A 20,785-nucleotide genomic window follows, 5' to 3' on the forward strand; every position below is an offset into this window, starting at 1 on the left:
GGATAAGTGCCAGGAGGGAGATGAGTGGGGAGGGATGGGGGGGACGAATGGACAAGGGAGTCGCGTAGGGAGCGATCCCTGCGGAAAGCAGAGAGCGGCGGGGAGGGAAAGACGTGCTTAGCAGTGGGATCCCGTTGGAGGTGGCGGAAGTTACGGAGAATAATATGTTGGACCCGGAGGTTGGTGGGGTGGTAGGTGAGGACCAGAGGAACCCAATTCCTAGTGGGGTGGCAGGAGGATGGAGTGAGAGCAGATGTACGTGAAATGGGGGAGATGATAAGAGCAGAGTTGATAGTGGAGGAAGGGAAGCCCCTTTCTTTAAAAAAGGAGGACATCTCCCTCGTAGCCTCATGAAGGGTCTCGGCCTGAAACGTCGACTGTACCTTTTCCTAGAGATGCTGCCTGGCCTGCTGCGTTCACCAGCAACTTTGATGTTCATCCTGTGACGTCTGCTTTCCAGATCTATCGTTTTCTTCTTAATTCCTGATAACACCAAAGTAAACTCATTAATTTTCTTTTCCATGGAAGATAGCTTCAGTTCTTGTTCTTTAATAGTTTGACTCATTGACTCCTGTTCTCTTTCAATTCTATGAGTGCTCTGTTTAAGCATCTGATATTTATCTTCCAGATTCTTCAAAGATGCCTGAACAGCAAAAAGCGTTTCTTCAAGCTTTTCATTAGCGTACGTCAGCTTATCGATTTTGTTGTCCCCCATACCGATCTTAGCATCTATGGCTTCTATTAAAGACAGCATTCTTTCTGAAGTAGAGGCTTCCTCTGATTTCTTTGTTTGTTCAGCTTCGGGAAGACTTTTGCCACCTCTTAATTCAATTCCAAATCGAGGATCAGCCATCGTAATTGAATCATAAATCCTTCAGCAAAAGTAATAAATCTTCAAAGCTGCTATATACATGATTAATTCCATTTTGCTTGGTCCACCCGTAGCTTGCAAGCCTTATCCAACAAGTGTGATCTGTGTTCTGTCTACTCTTACAAGAAAATATCCTCTGTCATCTCCCATCATTTGTAGGATCAATGGCACAGCAACCCAGAGTGTTGTTCAGCTTATCAACTTTGTTCTCAGGGGAAAATGGAGCATGGCCAGGTCTAATTTGTTAATTTCTGGAGCGGTACATTCTGTTAGTGAGAGGTGCCAATGGGTGTTTCATATCATACACCTTAATCTACAATCAAGGTCTCCATGTCTCCCCAGTTGCATCTTTTAAACAAACATGTTAGAGCTGTAAATAAACCCTCATATGTCGTTTCCAAAGGAGACCCAATCATTTCCAATCAATCCCCTGGCCTATTATCTGCTCTCCAAAACAGGGAACAGTGGCATATTTTCATACAGAAATTGGTGTTCTCTGTATGTAATCTGTTCTTCTCTGTCGTATTTCAACAACTCTCTTAACTCCAGCAGGTTGAAGAACTGAAGCCGCAAAAAAGCAAATCAAAACCACCTAAACATTAGTCCCCCTACCTACACAATATCCATATCCCTCCATTTTCTTTACACCCATTGCCTATCCAAGCATCTCTTAAAAGCCTTTAATGTATTTGCCTCTACCACTATACCAGGCATCCACCACTCTCCGAGTAAAAGATTTACTCCTCAAATTCCCTTTGAACCTACCCCCTCTCACCTTCAGTTGCATGCTGTTTGGTAATAGAACATTTCCACCCTGGGAAACAGATATTGGGAAACATCTCAATGGATGGGCAAATGAGTGAAGCTTTTCCCTTTTGTTCAGGTGTCTAATGGTTGAGGCAGAATGGCCTGTTCCAGTACTGTATCTTCTATGTTCTATCTTCTCATTCAACTCAGTACAGTATTCTTTCCTTTGGAGTTGTAAAGCACCTGCTTTACCGTACGGTTCTTTCTCTCCAGTTCCTGAGCTCTGTGGCTGAAGGGGAATTTGGTCCTCCTGTCTGACTCCCAACAGTTAACAAGTTTCTTTCATTATCTTACAGGGAAATGTGTTCTATTCTCACTGTCAATCTGCACCAGCATGGCCCACCTGGGGATAATCTCACTCACTAATATTTTTACAGCTCTGTTCATGGAAAAGTCACACATTATGAAAGCACTGCCCAGTTTCTATCAACTGATTAAAAATAACTAAATAAAACTTCTCATGTCTGTCAGGAATGATGAGTCCATTGAAGTCTCGGGATCCTAGTGGCTGTTCCATATTTACTTTGGAACTAATGGCATTATAATCACTAGATGCAAAATGTTTCCCTGCACAAACTTCTGTCACCTACTCTGTAGCAGATCAAGTATTGTACACTCCCTCATTGGACTTCTACATTTTAATTGAGAAGAATTTCCTGAACACGTGACAATTTTATCTCATCTACTCCTTTTACAAAATGGGAGCCCCTGTCAATACATGGAAAGTTAGAATCACCTAGTATAACAACCTTATGTTTCTTGCAGCAGTCGGCAATCTCACGGACTGTTGGGTTGTCTATAAAATGGCCCCATTACTGTGGTCATACCTTTATTATTTCTCAGTTCCCCCTATAACGCTTCACTACTCGAGTTCTCCAGACTGTCCTGACGGAGCACTGCAATGACATTTTCCCTGACTGGTAACAACACACTGGCTCCTTTAATTCCACTCGTTCTGTCACGTCTATAACAACAGAACTGGAACCCCATAATATTGAACTGCCAGTTCTGCCCTTCCTGCAACCGATTCTCACCAGTGGCCGCAATGTCATAATTCCAGGTTGATCCATGCTCTTAGCTTACCCATCTGTTCTACGATTGAAATATACACAGCTCAGGACACCAGTTGCACCATGCTCAACTTTTCGATTCCTGACTTTGTCTATGGTCTTCTCAACATCTGTCTCCACAACCTCTCCACTAACTGTTCTGACACTCTGGTTCCCATCCCCCTGAAACTCTAGTTTAAACCATCCTGCTAGGATATTAGTCTGCCTCCAGTTCAGGTGGAAATTGTCCATTCTCTACAGGTTCCACCTTCCCTGGAAGAGAGCCGAATGATCCAAAACTTTTATGCCCTTTCTACTACATCAAGTCCTTAGCCACATGTTAAACTGTACAATCTTCCTAGTTCTAGCCTCACTAGCTCGTGGCACAGGTAGCAATTCTGAGATCACAACCATGGAGGTGCTGCCCTTTAAGCTAGCACCTAATGCCCTGAACTCTCTGCGCAGAACCTTGTCAATCATCCCAGTCATATCATTGGTACCTATGTGGACCACATTGTCTGGGTGTTCACCCTCCCACTTTAGAATACTGAGGACTCCACCCAAGATATTCCGGCCCCTGGCACCCGAGAGGCAACATACCATCCTGGAATCTCGTTCTTACCAACAAAGCCTCCTATCCGTTCTCTTATCTAATGAATCCCCTCTGACCACAGCATGAATATCTGTTATTTGTCAAGTAGGAGGCCGTGCACAATTCTGATTTGATGGAGGCAGATGTGACAGCACGGAGGAACATCTGGTAAAACTTCTGAAATGCCTGTTTCGCTGCCGCTGCTACTGTGTGATCCAGAATCTCCGGAGAGGAAGGCCCCGAATCCTCGGCTTTGCCTGTTGCTTGGCGGCCGGGGCTGGGGTTGAAGCGCTCGGCAGAGATGGTGCTCGGTGCTCGGTGTTGGAGGGCTGGACGGAGGCTCGAAGTTTTTGGACGGACTCAGAGTTGGACTGTGGTCGGGTGCTTCCAGAGTGCTGCATCGGCAAGTTTGTGGCGCTGGAAGTTCATGGCAGGGAGAGTTTCTCCCTTCTACCGTCTGCGTGAGATGTTGGGGCTATTGGGACTTTGAGACTTTTTTTTACTGTGCCCCTGGTCTGCTCTTATCAAATTACGGTATTGCTTTGCACTGTTGTAACTATATGTTATAATTATGTGGATTTTGTCAGTTTTAGTCTTGGTCTGTCTTGTGTTTCTGTGATATCATACTGGAGGAACATTGTATCATTTTTTAATGCATGCATTTTTAAATGACAATAAACGAGGACTGTGTCCTCATAATCTAATCTAATGTAAACTAATCTAATGCCTTTTCTCTCTTTTTCCCTTTCGAGGTAGACTTAATGCCAGAGACCAAACTGCTATGATATTCTTCTGATAGGTCATTCCCCTCTAATTATATTCAAAATAATAAATTTTTGTTGAGGGGATGGCCACAGGGGTACCCTGCACTGGCTCCTTAACCCATTGCCCCTTCCTAATTGTCATCCAGTTAACTGTGTCAAGCACTTTGGGTAGAACTACCTCTCTGTATGTCCCATCTATCACTCCTTCAGCCTCCCGAATAATCTGTAGTTCACCCAGTTCCAGCTCCAACTCCATAACACGGATTTTTAGAAGTTGCAGCTGGATGCTCTTCTCACAGTTGTTGTAGTTAGGGACACTGGAGATCTCCCTGCTTTCCCACATCCCACAAGATGAGCATTCAACTATCCTGCCTCGCATCTCTACTGTCCTAACTGAGCAGATGTAGAGAAGAGAAGGAAAAATAACTTTACCGAGAGCTTATCTTTTTTGCTTTCTCTGACTAAAGCTTCTGTTCACTGAAGTCTCAAAGATTTCTCTAGCTGTGTCCAGTCCAAGGATGACTGCTGTGCATGCTCCTACGTTCTTTTAATTTGCTCTTGCAGATCAATGCCAAACACTGTTGGTCACTGATCACAGCTGAAATAAGCTGCTGTGATCCACTGCTATCTTGTTCTACTTGGTCAGTAGTCCTGAGTTAAATCCCCTTCTCTCAAACTTCTGATGTACGAATGGTCACTGATCAGAATTCCCAAATGCCAAATGGTCGCTGGTCAGAGCTCCAAGATATAGGTAACTTATCAATTGTCGATGAGGCTGAACCAGATTGACAGGGGGCAACAAATATTTTTGTGGATTTTAGTGTTTTGGATAATCCATCGATGGACAATGGTGGGAATAAAAATGATTTTAATAATATCATTGGGGAAAGCATCTATCTTTTGACATGTGATCAGTGAAGGTGCTATGGACATCTACAGCATCTTTCAAATTGATAGACAGCCTTTACATTGGACTCCCTGATGACAAAACTTAAGGAGTACTTTGTCCAAAGTAAAAGCATCACATTTGAATGAGATAAGTTATTTTCCTGTGAACAGAAGCAAGGTGTCAGCTTTGACCAATACTTAGCTGAGCTTTACACACTGAGTAAGTCCCATGTTTGGAAAGTCAAGAGGCTCACTAATGAGATATCCTCCTTCCTTCACCATCAAAGCTGCTCTTACCTGCATTTCTTCTATATTGCGCACGTCTGCTGATGCAATGAGGCCAGACTTAGGCTGGAGGAACAACACCATATATTCCTTCTGGGTGGCCTCCAACCTGATGGCATGAACATAAGATTTCTTAAACTTCCAGTAATTGCCACACCCTCCCCTCCTTCACCATTTCCCATTCCCATTTCCCTCTTTCACATTATCTCCTTATCTGACCATCACCTCCTCCTAGTGCTCTTCCACCTTCCCTTTCTTCATGGTCTTCCACTATCTCCTCTCAGATTCCTCCTTCTCCAGCCTTTATCTCTTTCACCAATCAACTCTCCAGCTCTTTACTTCCCCCCATCCCCCTCTCGGTTTCAACTTTCACCTATCACCTAACACCTTCTTAATCTGACTTCCCATCATTTTTTCCGGTCCTGATGAAGGGTCTCGGTCCAATACATAAACTGTTTACTGCCTGGCCTACTAAATTCCTCCAGTATTTTATGTGTGTTTCTTGGATTTCCAGCATCAGCAGATTTTCTTGTGTTTGTGATGTCTGGTATCTGTGAAGAGGAATAAGCAGTCTTACATTGCCATTTGCTGTTTTCACATCCCCAATTCCTGTTTCTGTTTTTCCATTGACTATTCTGACATTCCTCATTCTCATTCAATTCTGTTGACCTGAACTGTTATTCTCTGAGCTGCTAGCAACATCTTATATTACATCTGGGAAGTCTCCGGCCTGATGGCATGAAAATCAACTTCTCCTTCTGGTGAAAAAATTTCCCTCTGCCTCCCCTCTTCTTCTATTCTCTAGTCTGGCCTCTTTGCTCCTATGACATCCAACTGGTCCCCCTTCCTCCTTCCATTTCTCCTATAGTCTAATCTCCTATCCAATCAGATACCATCCCCTCCAGCCCTTTATCTTTCCTACCCAGCCGGCTTCACCCATCACCTTCCAGCTAGTCCCATTCCTCCCACCCTCACTTTTTTATTCTGGCATTTTCCCCTTTCCTTTCCAGTCCAGAAGAAGGACCTCAGCCCGAAATACCAACTGTTTTGTTCGTTTCCATAGATGCTGCCTGACCTGCTGAGTTCCTCTAGTATTTTGCGTGAGTTGCTTTATTTATGATTTTCATTTTCCACCCTTAGCTGGGTTCAGCATACCTAATTAATGGCAGAGCACCTTGGGCGTGTCACCCACAGATTACAATAATGGTGTACAGACAAGATGAAATCCTGGAACATCCTTTCAGACAGACAAGCAGGTATGACTGAATCCCATGTGATAGGGAGGTGCCAGTCAATTTTAATACATTTTCTTTGTAATTATGTTGGGATTTGCTTTTTATTTTGAGAAAAATGTGTTTTAATTTTTCATCAATGATCTCTTTTGATCCCATTAACCAGTGAGCAAACTGTGGATAGATTCAAAGTTGAACAAGTATCTGATTAGTTTTCACAATGTTTAGCAAAGAAAAACATTTTGGCAATCAGCAATACTGAAATATCAATTGTGTGTGTTGATGCCCAAACAAAACAAAAAAACCATCAAAAGCATTTTATCGAGAAAAAGAAATTCAGTACATTATTATGATCGTTTAAAATTAATTGAGGAAGCAGATCATAACCTCATCAGAGCTACAGGTTGAACTTCAAGCAACTGACGGACAGATGAGAAGGATGGGTTATCACTGGAGAACTGGCTTGTAATTGCATGGCTCAGAGTCCTAGTGGCTGTTCCATATTTACTTTGGAACTTATGGCATTATGATCACTAGATTCAAAGTATTTCCTTACACAAATTTCTGTCACCTACTCTGTAGCAGATCAAGTATTGCACACTGTCTCATTGGGACTACTACATTTTAATCGAGGAGAACTTCCTGAACACGTTTGACAAACTACTCCTTTTACAGTAAGGGAGTCCCAGTCAATAAGTGGAAAGTTAGAATCACCGACGATAACAACCCTATGTTTCTTGAAACAGCCTGCGCTCTCTACATATTTGTTCCTTGAAATCCCACAGACCGTTGGATTGTCTATAATATGGTCCCATTAATGTGGTCATACATTTTATTTCCTCAGTTCCCCCTATAACGCCTCACTAGTTGAGTTCTCCAGTCTGTCCTGACAGAGAGCAGCTCTAACGTTTTCGCTGACTAGTAACGTCAGCCCTTCTCCTTTAATCCCACCCAGCTACAACATTATAATTCCAGGTGCTTATCCGTGCCCTTAGCTCACTCATCTTTCCAAATCAGAATCAGGTTTATTATCACTGGCATGTGTCATGAAATTTGTTAACTTAGCAGCAGCAGTTCAATGCAATACATAATATAGAAGAAAAAAACAAAATAAAATAACAATAAATAAATAATTAAATAAACAAATAGATAACATTATACATCTATTGAATAGATTAAAAATTGTGCAAAAACAGAAATAATATACATTAAAAAATTGAGATAGTGTGTAAGGGTTCAATGTCCATTTAGGAATCGGATGGCAGAGAAGAAGAAGCTGTTTCTGAATTGCTGAGTGTGTGTCTTCAGGCTTCTGTACCTCCTACCTGATGGTAACAGTGAGAAAAGTATGGTTCATATGGTTCAAAAGATGGTTCAGACACTAGGTGACAGAAATATGTGTAGGCAAATATTTTGGGTCCAGTGACCATAATGTCATTAGTTTCAAGTTAATTATGTATAAGGATAGGTCTGGTCCTCAAGTTAAGGGTCTAAATTGGAGAAGGGCCAATTTTGATGAAATGAGTAAGGATCCAGGAAGAGTGAATTGGGATAATTTGTTTTCTGGCAAGGATGTGTTCAGTATGTGGAGGGCATTCAAAGGCGAAATTTTGAGAGTGCAGAGTTTGCATGTTCCTGCCAGGATTCAAGGCAAAGTTAACAGGCATAGGGATCCTTGGTTTTCAAGGGATATTGGTGATCTGGTTAAGAAAAAGAGAGAGGTGTACAGCAGGTATAGGCAACAAGGAACAAATGAGGTACTTGAAGAGTATAGAAAATGTAAGATAATACTAAAAAGGAAATCATGAAGGCAAAAAGAAAACATGAGGTTGCTTTGGCAGATGATGTGAAGGTAAACCAGAAGGGCTTCTGCAAGTATATTAAGAGCAAAAGGGTAGTTAGGGACAAAATTGGTCCCCGAGAAGATCAAAGTTGTCGTCTATGTGTGGAGCATCACGAGATGGGGAGATCTTAAGTAATTTTTTTGCATCAGTATTTACTCAGGAAGCTGACATAGAGTATATGGAAGGAAGGGAAACAAGCAGCAGTGTCATGGAACATATAGAGATTAAAGAGAAGGAGGTGCTTGCTGCCTTACAGCGAATAAAGGTAGATAAATCCCCCAGGCCTGACATGATATTTCCTCGGACCTTGAGAGAGACTAGTACAGAAATTGCAGGGGCCCTGACAGAAATATTTAAAATGTCCTTAGCCAAGTATGGTGTTGGAGGATTATAGGGTAGCTCATGTTGTTCCATTGTTTAAAAAAGGCTGCAAAAGTAAACCAGGTAATTACAGGCCAGTGAGCCTGACATCAGTAGTAGGTAAATTATTGGAAGGTGTTCTGAGAAATTGAATATACAAGTATTTGGACAGCCAAAGACTGATTAAGGATAGTCAGCATGGCTTTGTGCGTGTTAGATCATGTTTAACAAACCTCGTAGAGTTTTTCGAGGAGGTTACCAAGAAAAGAGACAAAGGAAAGGCTGTGGATGTTGTCTACATGGACTTTAGTAAGGCCTTTGACAAGGTCCCACATGGGAGGTTAGTTCAGAGGGTTCAGACACTAGGTATCCATGGAGAGGTTGTAAACTGGATTCGAAATTGGCTGTGTGAGAGAAGACAGAGAGTGGTAGCGGATGATTGCTTATCAGGCTGTGACTAGTGGTGTGCCTCAAGGATCTGTGCTGGGACCATTGTTGTTTGTTGTCTTTATCAATGATCTAGATAATAATGTGGTAAATTGGATCAGCAAGTTTGCTGATGACACTAAGATTGGATGCGTTGTGGGCAGCGAGGAAGGCTTTCAAGGTTTGCAGAGCAATCTGGACCAACTAGAAAAATTGGCCAGAAAATGGCAGATGGAATTTAATGCAGGCAAGTGTGAGATGTTGCATTTTGGAAGGACAAATCATGGTAGGATATACACAGTAAATGGTAGGGCACTGAGGAATGTGAAGGAACAAAGAAATCTGGGAGTTCAGCTACATTATTCCCTGAAAGTGGCGTCACAGGTAGACAGGGTTGAAAAGAAGGCTTTTGGCATCCTGGGATTCATAAAAAAAAGTATTGAGTATAGGAGTTGGGATGTTATGGGGAGGTTGTATAAGACATCGGTGAGGCCAAATTTGGAGTATTGTGTACAGTTCTGGTCACCTAACTATAGGAAGGATAGCAGTAAGATTGAAAGAGTGCAGAGAAGATTTACTAGGATGTTGCCAAGTCTTCAGGAATTGAGTTACAGGGAAAGATTGAACAGGTTAGGACTTTATTCCTTGCAGCATTGAAGAATGAGGGGAGATTTGATTGAGGTTTACAAAATTATGAGGGGTATGACAATAGACAATAGGTGCAGAAGTACACCATTCAGCCCTTCGAGCCTGCACCGCCATTCTGAGATCATGGCTGATCATCTGCTATCAATACCTGGTTCCTGCCTTGTCCCCATCACCCTTGATTCCCCTATCCATAAGATACCTATCTAGCTCCTTCTTGAAAGCATCCAGAGAATTGGCCTCTACTGCCTTCTGAGGCAACACATTCCACACCTCCACAACTCTCTGGGAGAAGAAGTTCCTCCTCAACTCTGTCCTAAATGACCTACCCCTTATTCTTAAACCATGCCCTCTGGTACTGGACTCTCCCAGCATCTGGAACATATTTCCTGCCTCTATCTTGTCCAATCCCTTAAAAATCTTGTATGTCTCAATCTGATCCCCCCTCAATCTGATCCCCCCTCAATCTCCTTAATTCCAGCCTGTACAAGCCCAGTCTCTCTAAGCTTTCTGCGTAAGACAGTCCGGACATCCCAGGAATCCCAGGTATGGACAGAGTAAATGTGAATAGGCTCTTTCCACTTAGATTAGGAGTGATAAATACGAGTTGCCGTCTGACGTGGTAAATGTGGGCTCACTCTTAAGTGTTAAGAATGAATTGTATAGGTACATGGATGGGTGAGGTCTGGAAGGTTACGGACTGGATGCAGGTCAATGGGACTAGCGGAGTAATGTTTTGGGACAGACCAGAAGGGCTGAATGGCCTGTTTTCCGTTCTGTAGTGTTCTATGGTTTTATGGATCGAAAAGAACATGCCTTGGGTGCTGGAAGGCCTTAATAATGGACACTGCCTTTCTGAGACACTGCTCCTTGAAGATGTCCTGGGTACTTTGTAGGATAATACCCAAGATGGAGCCAACTAAATTTACAACCCTCAGCAGCTTCTTTAGGTCTTGTGCAGTAGCGCCCCCCCCCGCCATACCAGACAGTGACGCAGCCTGTCAGAATGCTCTCCACGGTACATCTATAGAAGTTTTTGACTGTATTTGTTGACATGCCAAATCTCTACAAACTCCTAATAAAATACAGCCACTGTCTTGCCTTCTTTATAACTACATCAATATGTTGGGACCAGGTTAGATCCTCAGAGATATTGACACCCAGGAACTTGAAACTGCTCACCCTATCCACTTCTGATCCCTCTATGAAGATTGGTATGTGTTCCTTCATCTTACCCTTGGTGAAGTCCACAATCAGCTCTTTCATCTTACTGATATTGAGTGCCAGGTTATTGCTGCAACACCACTCCACTAGTTGGCATATCTCGCTCCTGTGTGATTTCTCATCACCATCTGAGATTTTACCAACACTGGATGTATCATCAGCAAATTTATAGATGGTATTTGAGCTATGCCTAGACACACAGTCACGGGTATAGAGAGAGCAGTGGGCTAAGCACACACCCCTTAGGTGAGCCAGAGTTGATCGTCAGTGAGGAGGATATGTTATCACCAATCCACACAGATTGTGGTCTTCCAGTTAGGAAGTTGAGGATCCAATTGCAGAGGGAGGTACAAAGGCCCAAGTTTTGCAACTTCTCAATCAGGATTGTGGGACTGATGGTATTAAATGCTGAGCTATAGTCAATGAACAGCAGTCTGACATAGGTGCTTGCGGTGTCCAGGTGGTCTAAAGCCGTGTGAAGAGCCACTGAGATTTCATCTGCCGTTGACCTACTGTGGCAATAGGCAAACTGCAATGGGTCCAGGTCCTTGCTGAGGCAGGAGTTAAGTCTTATCCCTGTAAGCGCAAGTGCTACACCTGTCCCTACACCTCCTGTCTTGCCACCATTCAGGGCCCCAAACAATACTTCCAAGTGAGGCAACACTTCACTTGTGAGTCTGTTGGGGTCATCTGTTGCATCCGGTGCTCCCGGTGCGGCCTCCTCTACATCGGTGAAACCCAATGCAGATTGGGGGACTGCTTCGTCCAGCACCTCCACTCCGTCCGCCAAAATAGACAGGATCTCCCAGTAGCCACCCAATTCAACTCTGCTTCCCACTCCCATTCAGATACGTCCATACATGGCCTCCTCTACTGCCATGATGAGGCTAAACCCGGGTTGGAGAAGCAACACCTCATATACCATCTAAGTAGCCTCTATCCCCTTGGTATGAACATAGAATTCTCCAACTTCTGGTAATTCCCTCCTCTTCCCCTATCCCTATGCCACTGTGCCCACTCCCCCAGGTGCCTACTACCTCCATCTTGGATCCGCCTCCTTCTACTACCCATTGTGTTTTCTCTTATTCTTTCTTCACCTTTCCTGCCTATCACCTCCCTGCCTCCCTTCCCCCACCCCTTTAACTCTGCCCTTACTGGTTTTTCACCTGGAACCTACCAGCCTTCTCCTTCCCACCCTCCCCCCACCTTCTTTATAGGGCCTCTGCCCCTTCCCCCTACAGTCCTGACAAAGGGATCCGGCCCGAAACGTCGACCCATCTATTTCCACGGATGCTGCCCATCCTACTGAGTTCCTCCAGTGTGTTGTGAGGAGTTAAGTCTAGTCATGACCAACCAAAGCATTTCATCACTGTAGATGTGAGTGCTACTAGACAATAGTCATTAAAGCAGCTCAGATAATTCTTCTTAGGCGCTGGTATAATTGTTGCCTTTTTGAAGCAAGTGAGAACTTCCACCCGTAGCAATGAGAGTTTGAAAATGTTCTTGAATACTCCTGCCAGTTGGTTGGCTCAGGTTTTCAGAGCCTTACCATGTACTTCATCAGGACTTTCCACCTTGCGAAGGTTCACTCTCTTTAAAGACAGTCTAACATCAGCCTCTGAGACAGAGATCACAGGGTCATCAGGTGCAGCAGGGATCTTCACAGCTGTAGCTTTATTCTCCCTTTCAAAGTGGGCATAGAAGGCTTTGTGTTCATCTGGCAGAGAAGCATCACTGCCATTCATGCTATTGGGTTTTGCTTTGTAGGTAGTAATGTCTTGCAGTCCCTGCCAGAGTTGTCAATCATCTGATGTCACCTCCAACCTCATTCAAAATTGTCTCTTCGCCCTTAAAATAGCCCTCCGCAAAACATACCTGGTTTTCTGTTACAGGCCTGCGTTGCCAGGCTTGAATGCCACAGATCTAGCCTTCAGCAGATGACGTACCTCCTGGTTCATCCATTGCTTTTGGTTTGGAATGTACAGTACGTCTTTGTGGGCACACACTCGTCTACACAGATTTTAATGAAGTCGGTAACAACTGCAGCATACTCATCCAAATTCGAAGATGAATCCCTGAATACAGTCCAGTCCACCGATTCAAAGCTGTCCTGTAATCGCTCCTGTGCTTCCCTTGTCCAGACCTTCTTGGTCCTCACCACTAGTGCTGCAGCCTTCAGTCTCTGCCGATACAAGGTTCACGAGGTTAATTCCTGGGATGGCGGGACTGTCATATGTTGAAAGATTGGAGCAACTGGGTTTGTATACAGTGGAATTTAGAAGGATGAGAGGGGATCTGATTAAAACATATAAGATTATTAAGGGATTGGACACGCTAGAGGCAGGAAACATGTTCCCGATGTTGGGGGTGTCCAGAACCAGAGGCAACAATTTGAGAATAAGGGGTAGGCCATTTAGAATGGAGTTGAGGTAAAACTTTTTCACCCAGAGAGTCATGGATCTGTGGAATGCTCTGCCTCAGAAGGCAGTGGAGGCCAATTCTCTGAATGCTTTCAAGAAAGAGTGAGATAGAGCTCTTAAAGTTAGCGGAGTCAAGGTATATGGGGAGAAGGCAGGAACGAGGTACTGATTGTGGATGATCAACCATGATCACAATGAATGGCGGTGCTGGCTTGAAGGGCCGAATGGCCTACTCCTGCACCTGTTGTCTATACTCAGGGAGTAGAAGTACAGCCAGGTAATCAAACTTCCCAAAGAGAGGGTGTGGAATAGCACGGTAGGCATTCTTGATGGTGCTGTAACAATGGTCCAGTGTGTTGTTTCCTCTGGAATTGCAAGTGATTTTGATGGTAATTGCAGTGATTTTTTCAGAGTGACCTGGTTAAAATCTCCCAAAACGATGGTGAAAGTGTTAGGGTGTGCTGTTTCACTGTTTCCTACAATCCTTCTTGCGAGAAACTTTGTGAACCTTGTAGAATTTTCTCTACTTCTGCATAAGCATGACCTAAAATGTGATCAGATCTTCACATAAGTCCCAAAACTAGAAAAAAGAGAAACCAATGAAATAAATAACACAAAAACATTACACTTGTTCATTTATTTATTGAGAAAAATGATCCAGTTTTACATGTACTTGTTGGAAAAAGTATGTGAATCTTCTACAAAAGCTGCCTGGGGTCAGGTATTCCAATCAATGAAATGTGATTGGAGGTGTGCGTTGTAGTGGTGCCCTGCCCTATAAAAAAGACACACAAAGTCAGGCTACTGACAGAGCCTGCTCTTAAGAAAGATCTGCTAATGTGCACCATACCTCGATCAAAACAACTTTCAGAGGACCTTAGAAGAAGAATTGTAGAGATGCATGCAGCTGGAAGAGGCTACAGAAGCATTTCTAAAGACCTTAAGACCCGAATGTTCACCAGTCCACAGTAAAAGAAATTGTTTACAAAAGGAAGAAACTCAGTACTGTTGCTACTCTCCCTAGGAGTGGGTGTCCTGCAAAGATCACACCTCGAGCACAATATGCAATGATGAAAGAGGTGAAAAAGTACCCAAGGGTAACATCAAGACTTGGAAAAATCTCTAGAACTTGCTAAAGTCTCTGGTCACGATTCCACTACAAGAAAAACAGTGAACAAGAATGGTGTTCGTTGGAAGGATACCACAGTGGAAACCACTACAATTCAAAAAAAAAACATCACTACATGTCCTAATTCGCAATAGACCACATGAATGTACTACAACGCTTCCGGGACAAGGTTACCTAGAGCTTAACTTTTTTGCCTTTTGGGACTAAAGCCTCTCTTCCCTGAAGTCTTGAAGAGCTAAAGGCTCACCACTCTAATTCTGTCCACTCCAAAGATGGCTGCTGTGCATGCTCCTGTGTTCTTTTAATTTGCTCTCACTAATCAATCTCAAACACTGATTGGCCACTGGTCAGAGCTCAAATAAGCTGCTGTGATCCACTGCTGCATTTTTCTGCTCGGTCAGTGGATCTAAGTGACATCCCCTCCTCTCAAACTTCTGATGTCCAGAATGGTCACTGGTCAGAGTTCCCAAAATGCCAAATGGTTTCTGGTCAGAGCTCCAAGATGTAAGTAACATATCAATTGTCAATGAGGCTGAACCAGATTGACAGGGGGCAACAACTACTTTCATTAATTTTAGTGTTTTGGGTAATCCATTGATGGACAGTGGCAGGAATAAAAACTTGTTTAATAGTATTATCCAGGAAGGCATCTATCTTTTGGCATGTGAAGGTGCTTTGGACATCTATGACAGCTTTCAAACTGATGGACAGCCTTTACATTGGACACTCTGATGACAAATTTGAAGAGCATTTTGTCCCTAGTAAAAACATCACATTTGAATGAGTTATTTGAAAGGTTTATCCAAAGATTCAAGAAGTCCATTAAAGCAATGGACAAGGAGGATGTTGCTCTACAGCACAATGTGTATAACTTCCTTTGAGTGTATCAGAACTCTGTTCATGCGATGACAAATCAAACACCTGCAATGCTGTTCATGAGAAGGAATCTGAGATCTCGCATTGACCTCCTCAATCCAGATCTATGGAGGGAAGTGCAGAATTGAAATGAATTGAATTGACTTTATTCCTTACATCCTTCACATATATGAGGGGTAAAAATCTTTATGTTACAATGTGCAGTCATAGTAATTTATAATAATTTATAATAAATAGAACAGTCAACATAGAAATAGACTCAAATCAGCATGAGTTAATCAGTCTGATGGCCAGGTGGAAGAAGCTGTCACAGATCCTGTTGGTCCTGGCTGTTATGCTGTGGTACCATTTCCCGGATGGTAGCAGCTGGAATAGATTGTGGTTGGGTGACTCGGGTCCCCAATGATCTTTTGCGCCTTTTAACACACCTGTCCTTGTAAATGTCCTGAATCAAGGGAAGTTAATAACTATTGATGCACTGGGCTGTCCTCACTACTCTGAAGAATCCTGCAATTAAGGGAGGTACAGCTCCCATACCAGGCAGTGATGCAGCCAGTCAGGATGCTCTCAACTGTGCTCCTGTATAAAGTTCTCAGGATTTGGGGGCCCATACCAAACTTCCTCAACTGCCTGAGGTGAAAGAGGCGCTGTTGTGCCTATTTAACCACACGGCTGGTGTGTACAGACCACAGGAGGTCCTTGGTGATATGGATGCCGAGGAACTTAAAGCTGTTTACCCTCTCAACCCCAGATCGATTGATGTCAATAGGGGTCAGCCCATATCCATTTTTCCTGTAATCCATAACCGGCTCCTTTATTTTTGCGACATTGAGGGAGAGGCTGTTCTCTTGACACCACTGTGTCAGAGAGATGACTTCTTCCCTGTAGGCCACCTCATTATTGTTTGATATTAGGTCGATCAATGTAGTGTTGTTGGCAAATTTAATTAGCAGATTAGAGCTGTGGGTGGCGACACAGTCATGGGTATACAGGGAGTAAAGGAGTGGACTTAGTGCACAGCCCTGAGGAGCCTGTGTTGAGGGTCAGAGGGGCAGAGGTGAGGGAGCCCATTCTTACCACTTGCCAGCGATCTGACAGGAAGTCCAGGATGCAGCTGCACAAGACAGGGTCAAGGCCAAGGTCTCTGAGCTTCCTGTCGAGCTTGGATGGAATTATGGTATTGAATGCTGAACTGTAGTCCAAGAACAGCATTCTCACATAAGCATCCTTCTGCTCCAGATGTGTAAGGACGGTATTTAGAGCAGTGGCTGTTGCATTGTCTGTTGATGGGTTGTGTTGGTAGGTGAATTGTAAGGGGTCCAGCTTGGGTGGTAGCAAGCTGCAGACGTAATCCTTGACCAGCCTCTCAAAGCATTTGCTTATTATTAAGGTGAGTGCAACAGGACGCCAGTCATTCAGGCATGTTACCTTGGTCTTTTTTGGTACAGGGACAATGGTGGATAATTTGAAGCGGGAGGGCACTCTACACTGGGAGAGGGAGAGGGGGAGATTAAAAATATCAGTAAACACACCTGTCAGTTGTGCTGCACACATCCTGAGTACTCATCCTGGGGTGCCGTCTGGTCCCGCTGCCTTGCGACTGTCCACTCTTTGGAAACGTCTGCATACCTCAGCCTCAGAGATGACCAGGTTGCAGGTTGTAGCGGTGGCTTTCCTCGGAGGCTCAGAGTTAGCGACATCGAACTGAGTGTAAAAGCTATTGAGCTCATCTGGGAGAGAGGCCACAATGTTGGCGGCACCACAACGTTTGGCTTTGACGTCTGCGATAGTATGCAACACTCGCCACAAGTCACACATGCTATTCATTGTGAATCTTGACCCAATCTTGTCCCTGTATTGTTGTTTTGCAGCCTTGATAGCTTTGCACGGATCGCAGCTGCTTTTCTTGAGTTCCTGCTGATTGCCGGCAGTGTCAGCTCAGTGTCGCGCGATAAGTGCTGCTTGCATGGAAATATTGATCCAGGGTTTCTGGTTTGGGAAGACCCTGACCAACATCTGGGGGACAACATCGTCGATGCACTTCCAGATGAAGCACGTGACTCTATCAGTGAACTCGGAGGCATCCTCATCATGGAAGACATTCCAGTCGATGGCATCGAAGCAGTCCTGCAGCATGGACGCCGAATGGTCGGACCAACAGTGAACACTTTTAACTATGGCTACCCCGTGTTTTAGTCTCTGCCTGTACATTGGCAAAAGCAGGATCGAAGAATGATCTGGTTTTCCAAAAGCTGGGTGAAGGAGAGCTTTGTAAGCATTGTGGAAGGGAGTGTAGCAGTGGTCAAGTGTCTTATCACCACGAGTGCTCACCTGGATGTGCTGACAAAACTTCGGAGAGACTTTTGTCAGCGACACTCGATTAAAGTCACCTGCGATGATGAAGCAGCCTCTGGGTGTGCAGTCTCCAGTGTATTGATGATCTCGTACAGTTCCTTGAGAGGCAGGTCAGTATCAGCCTGCAGCGGAATGTGCACCGCTGTGATGATAACAGCCGTGAACTCCCTAGGCAACCAGTAGGGTCTGCACAGCAGCACCAGGTATTCCAGGTCTGGGGAACAAAAGAATAAACAGATCAGCCAGTTGTCAAGTGAAGCAGCAAGGAACTTCAAGATTGGACAGGAAGACAAGAGGGCACCCAGTAGCATAGCTACAAGAACTGGAACACTGATGTACACAGTGAATGTTGGAGATCATACATGGAGATGTCATGTGGACCAGATACAGGATGCTCAACTGAAGAACACACCTGAGTTGATTTCATCCGAAAAAGTAGGACACATGACAGCCACCGGACTTGCCTCTCAGTTATGATGTCACTGACCGAAACGTGACGCCGGCAACTGAGAACATCGTCTTAGACAAGACACCTGCCAAACCTGATGCCACCCCACAGTTCCAGAGACACTGTGAGAATGTTACTGTTGACAAGACACCTGCCAAACCTGATGCCACCCCACAGATCCAGGGGCGCTATCTGGAAAGAAGCAAAGTGCCACACAAAAGACTGAACCTTTCGTATAGTGAAGTTAGTTATGGAAAGCATGTTTATTTGAATATGGTTTGTAAAAGGGAAATAGTTGAATCTTTCGTATGTATACTGTTTCATGTTGCATTAATCTAAAGTGGGGGTAGAGTAATATATGGATTTTATTACTTCTTGAGTAATGACTCCCCTTCGCACTGTGTATGATCTGTTATCCATGCATGCGTTTTGATCTGTGGTCTGTGCATGTGCATTGATCTGTTGACTAAGCATCTGTAATCTGTTGTTCTCAGGATTTTGCAACAATCCCTCTAACTCTCAGTTAAATATCTATTCTTTCAAAGTTCAAAAGTTCACAATTCAAATTTCAAAATGAATTTATTATTAAAGTACATACATGTCACTAACAATAACCCTGAGATTTGTTTTTGTTTATTTATTTATTGAGATATAGTGTGCAAAAGGGCCTCTGGTCATTTAAGCCACGCCCAGCAATTTAATCCTGGGCAAATCACAGGACAATTACTTTTTGGAGGATTTTCCATTCAAGGCCATTGGTGTTTCCATACTAGGCCATGATGCAACCAGTCAATATACTTTGCACCACACATCAATAGAAGTTTGTCAGTTTTAGATGTCATGCTGGTGGTATTATGTGTGTACATAATAAAGAACTTCATTTCCCTGTGCTGCTCACACTGGAACTGGAAGTGACGTGAGCGAGTTGATCGCATGTGCTCGTGTTGAGCTGAAACCATGACTGGAGTGTCCAGTAGATAAAATATGTTCAAACGTTCAAGGCTCAAAGGTCAAATTTAATGTCAGAGAAATGTATACAATATACAGTATACCCTGAAATGCTTTTTCGTCACAAACATCCACAAAAACAGAGAACTGTCCCAAGGAACCAATGACAGTTAAACGTGAGAACCTCAAAGTACCCCCCCCCAGCTACCCCACCCTGTGTAAGCGGTGACAAGCAACAATCCCCTTCCCCCCACCGCCAAAAAACAGGCACACCCACGACCAAGCACTCAAACGTGAGCTAAGCGATAGCAAAGACACAGACCAAAGTTACCCCAAAGGCTTTGCATTTCATCCAAAATTCGACAACCCACAGGTTCTCTCTCTGTCCCTGGCAAGGGAGAAGGAGGTGTCCCCATTTTCATAGCGAGCAGAAGACATAACAACAGATCACTGGTTTACGATGTTAAAAGTCAGTATTGTCGCTTTTTTCAAGCTCTCTGTCCAAAGATCGCAAAGACCTCAGGTCTTTGCAAAAGATTTTCCAGCTTCTCCAACAAGACACGAGTCTCCGGCTGTGACACCAACCCTCGATCTGCCTGTCTCCAGAGCTCCGAGATCTTAGGCTTCCAAACACGATCGAGAATTTCAGGCCAAACCCTTGGCATGCCGAGTAGCAGCCAGTCGTGGAACACCAAGAACAGGTCTCATTCCCACAAAGAACCGAAGCCTGCTTGTAACTCCAGGTCAGGGACTTCAAAAGAGCCCTGAAAGGGAAAAATAAAGATATTAAAGGTAGAAATAAAGCTATTTCCGGAGATGCAAGCAAAGGAATCGCCATTAGGCGCCATCATTCCTCCTAAGCTCCGCCTTCATGTGTTAGTGTCTTTACCCTTGCTGTTTGTCTTTATTAAGAACAAACATAACACGGTGACAGAAGTCAATGTGAGGATGAAACATGGAGAGTAAGTATACCGCTAGCGATTGGGAAAGAGACACTAGATTCCAACAGAGAGAAGCTACCTGCCAGAGGGCACATTGCGCCCCGAAACTGCTGTTGTTCACTGAATTCATCAAGAGAGATTCAGGTGAGAGCTAGAAAATTCGGTCATGGATTAGCTGAGTTCTCCCGCACCTATGAAGTTTACCGACAATCTAACTGATAATTGGAAACACTTCAAACAGCAATTCAATATATGTTTAGCAGTAAGTAAAGCCGAGGAGGTGAAGGGGGGGCAGATGAAAAATTGAAAGCATCAATATTTCTACATGTAATCAACAAAACTGCTTTGGATATCTACAACAGCTTTCAAATTGATGAGACAGCTTTGACATTGGATGCTCTGATGACGATATTCGAGGAGTATTCTGCCCCAAGTGAAAACACCATGTTTAAAAGATGTAAGCTATTTTCCTGTGACCAGAAACAAGGTATTAGCTTTGACTAATACTGAGCTGAGCTTCATACACTGAGTAAGTTCTGTGAGTTTGGAGATTTGAGAGACTCACCAGTTAGAGACAAAATAGTTGGTGGAATCCCAAATAATGTTCTCAGAGCAAGATTGCTCTGTGAAGAAGAATTAATGCTGCAAAAGGCTGTGAATATATGTAGGGCAGTGGAGAAC

The sequence above is a fragment of the Mobula birostris genome, chromosome 4, assembly GCF_030028105.1.
Source record: "Mobula birostris isolate sMobBir1 chromosome 4, sMobBir1.hap1, whole genome shotgun sequence".
NCBI classification, from domain to species: Eukaryota; Metazoa; Chordata; class Chondrichthyes; order Myliobatiformes; family Myliobatidae; genus Mobula; species Mobula birostris.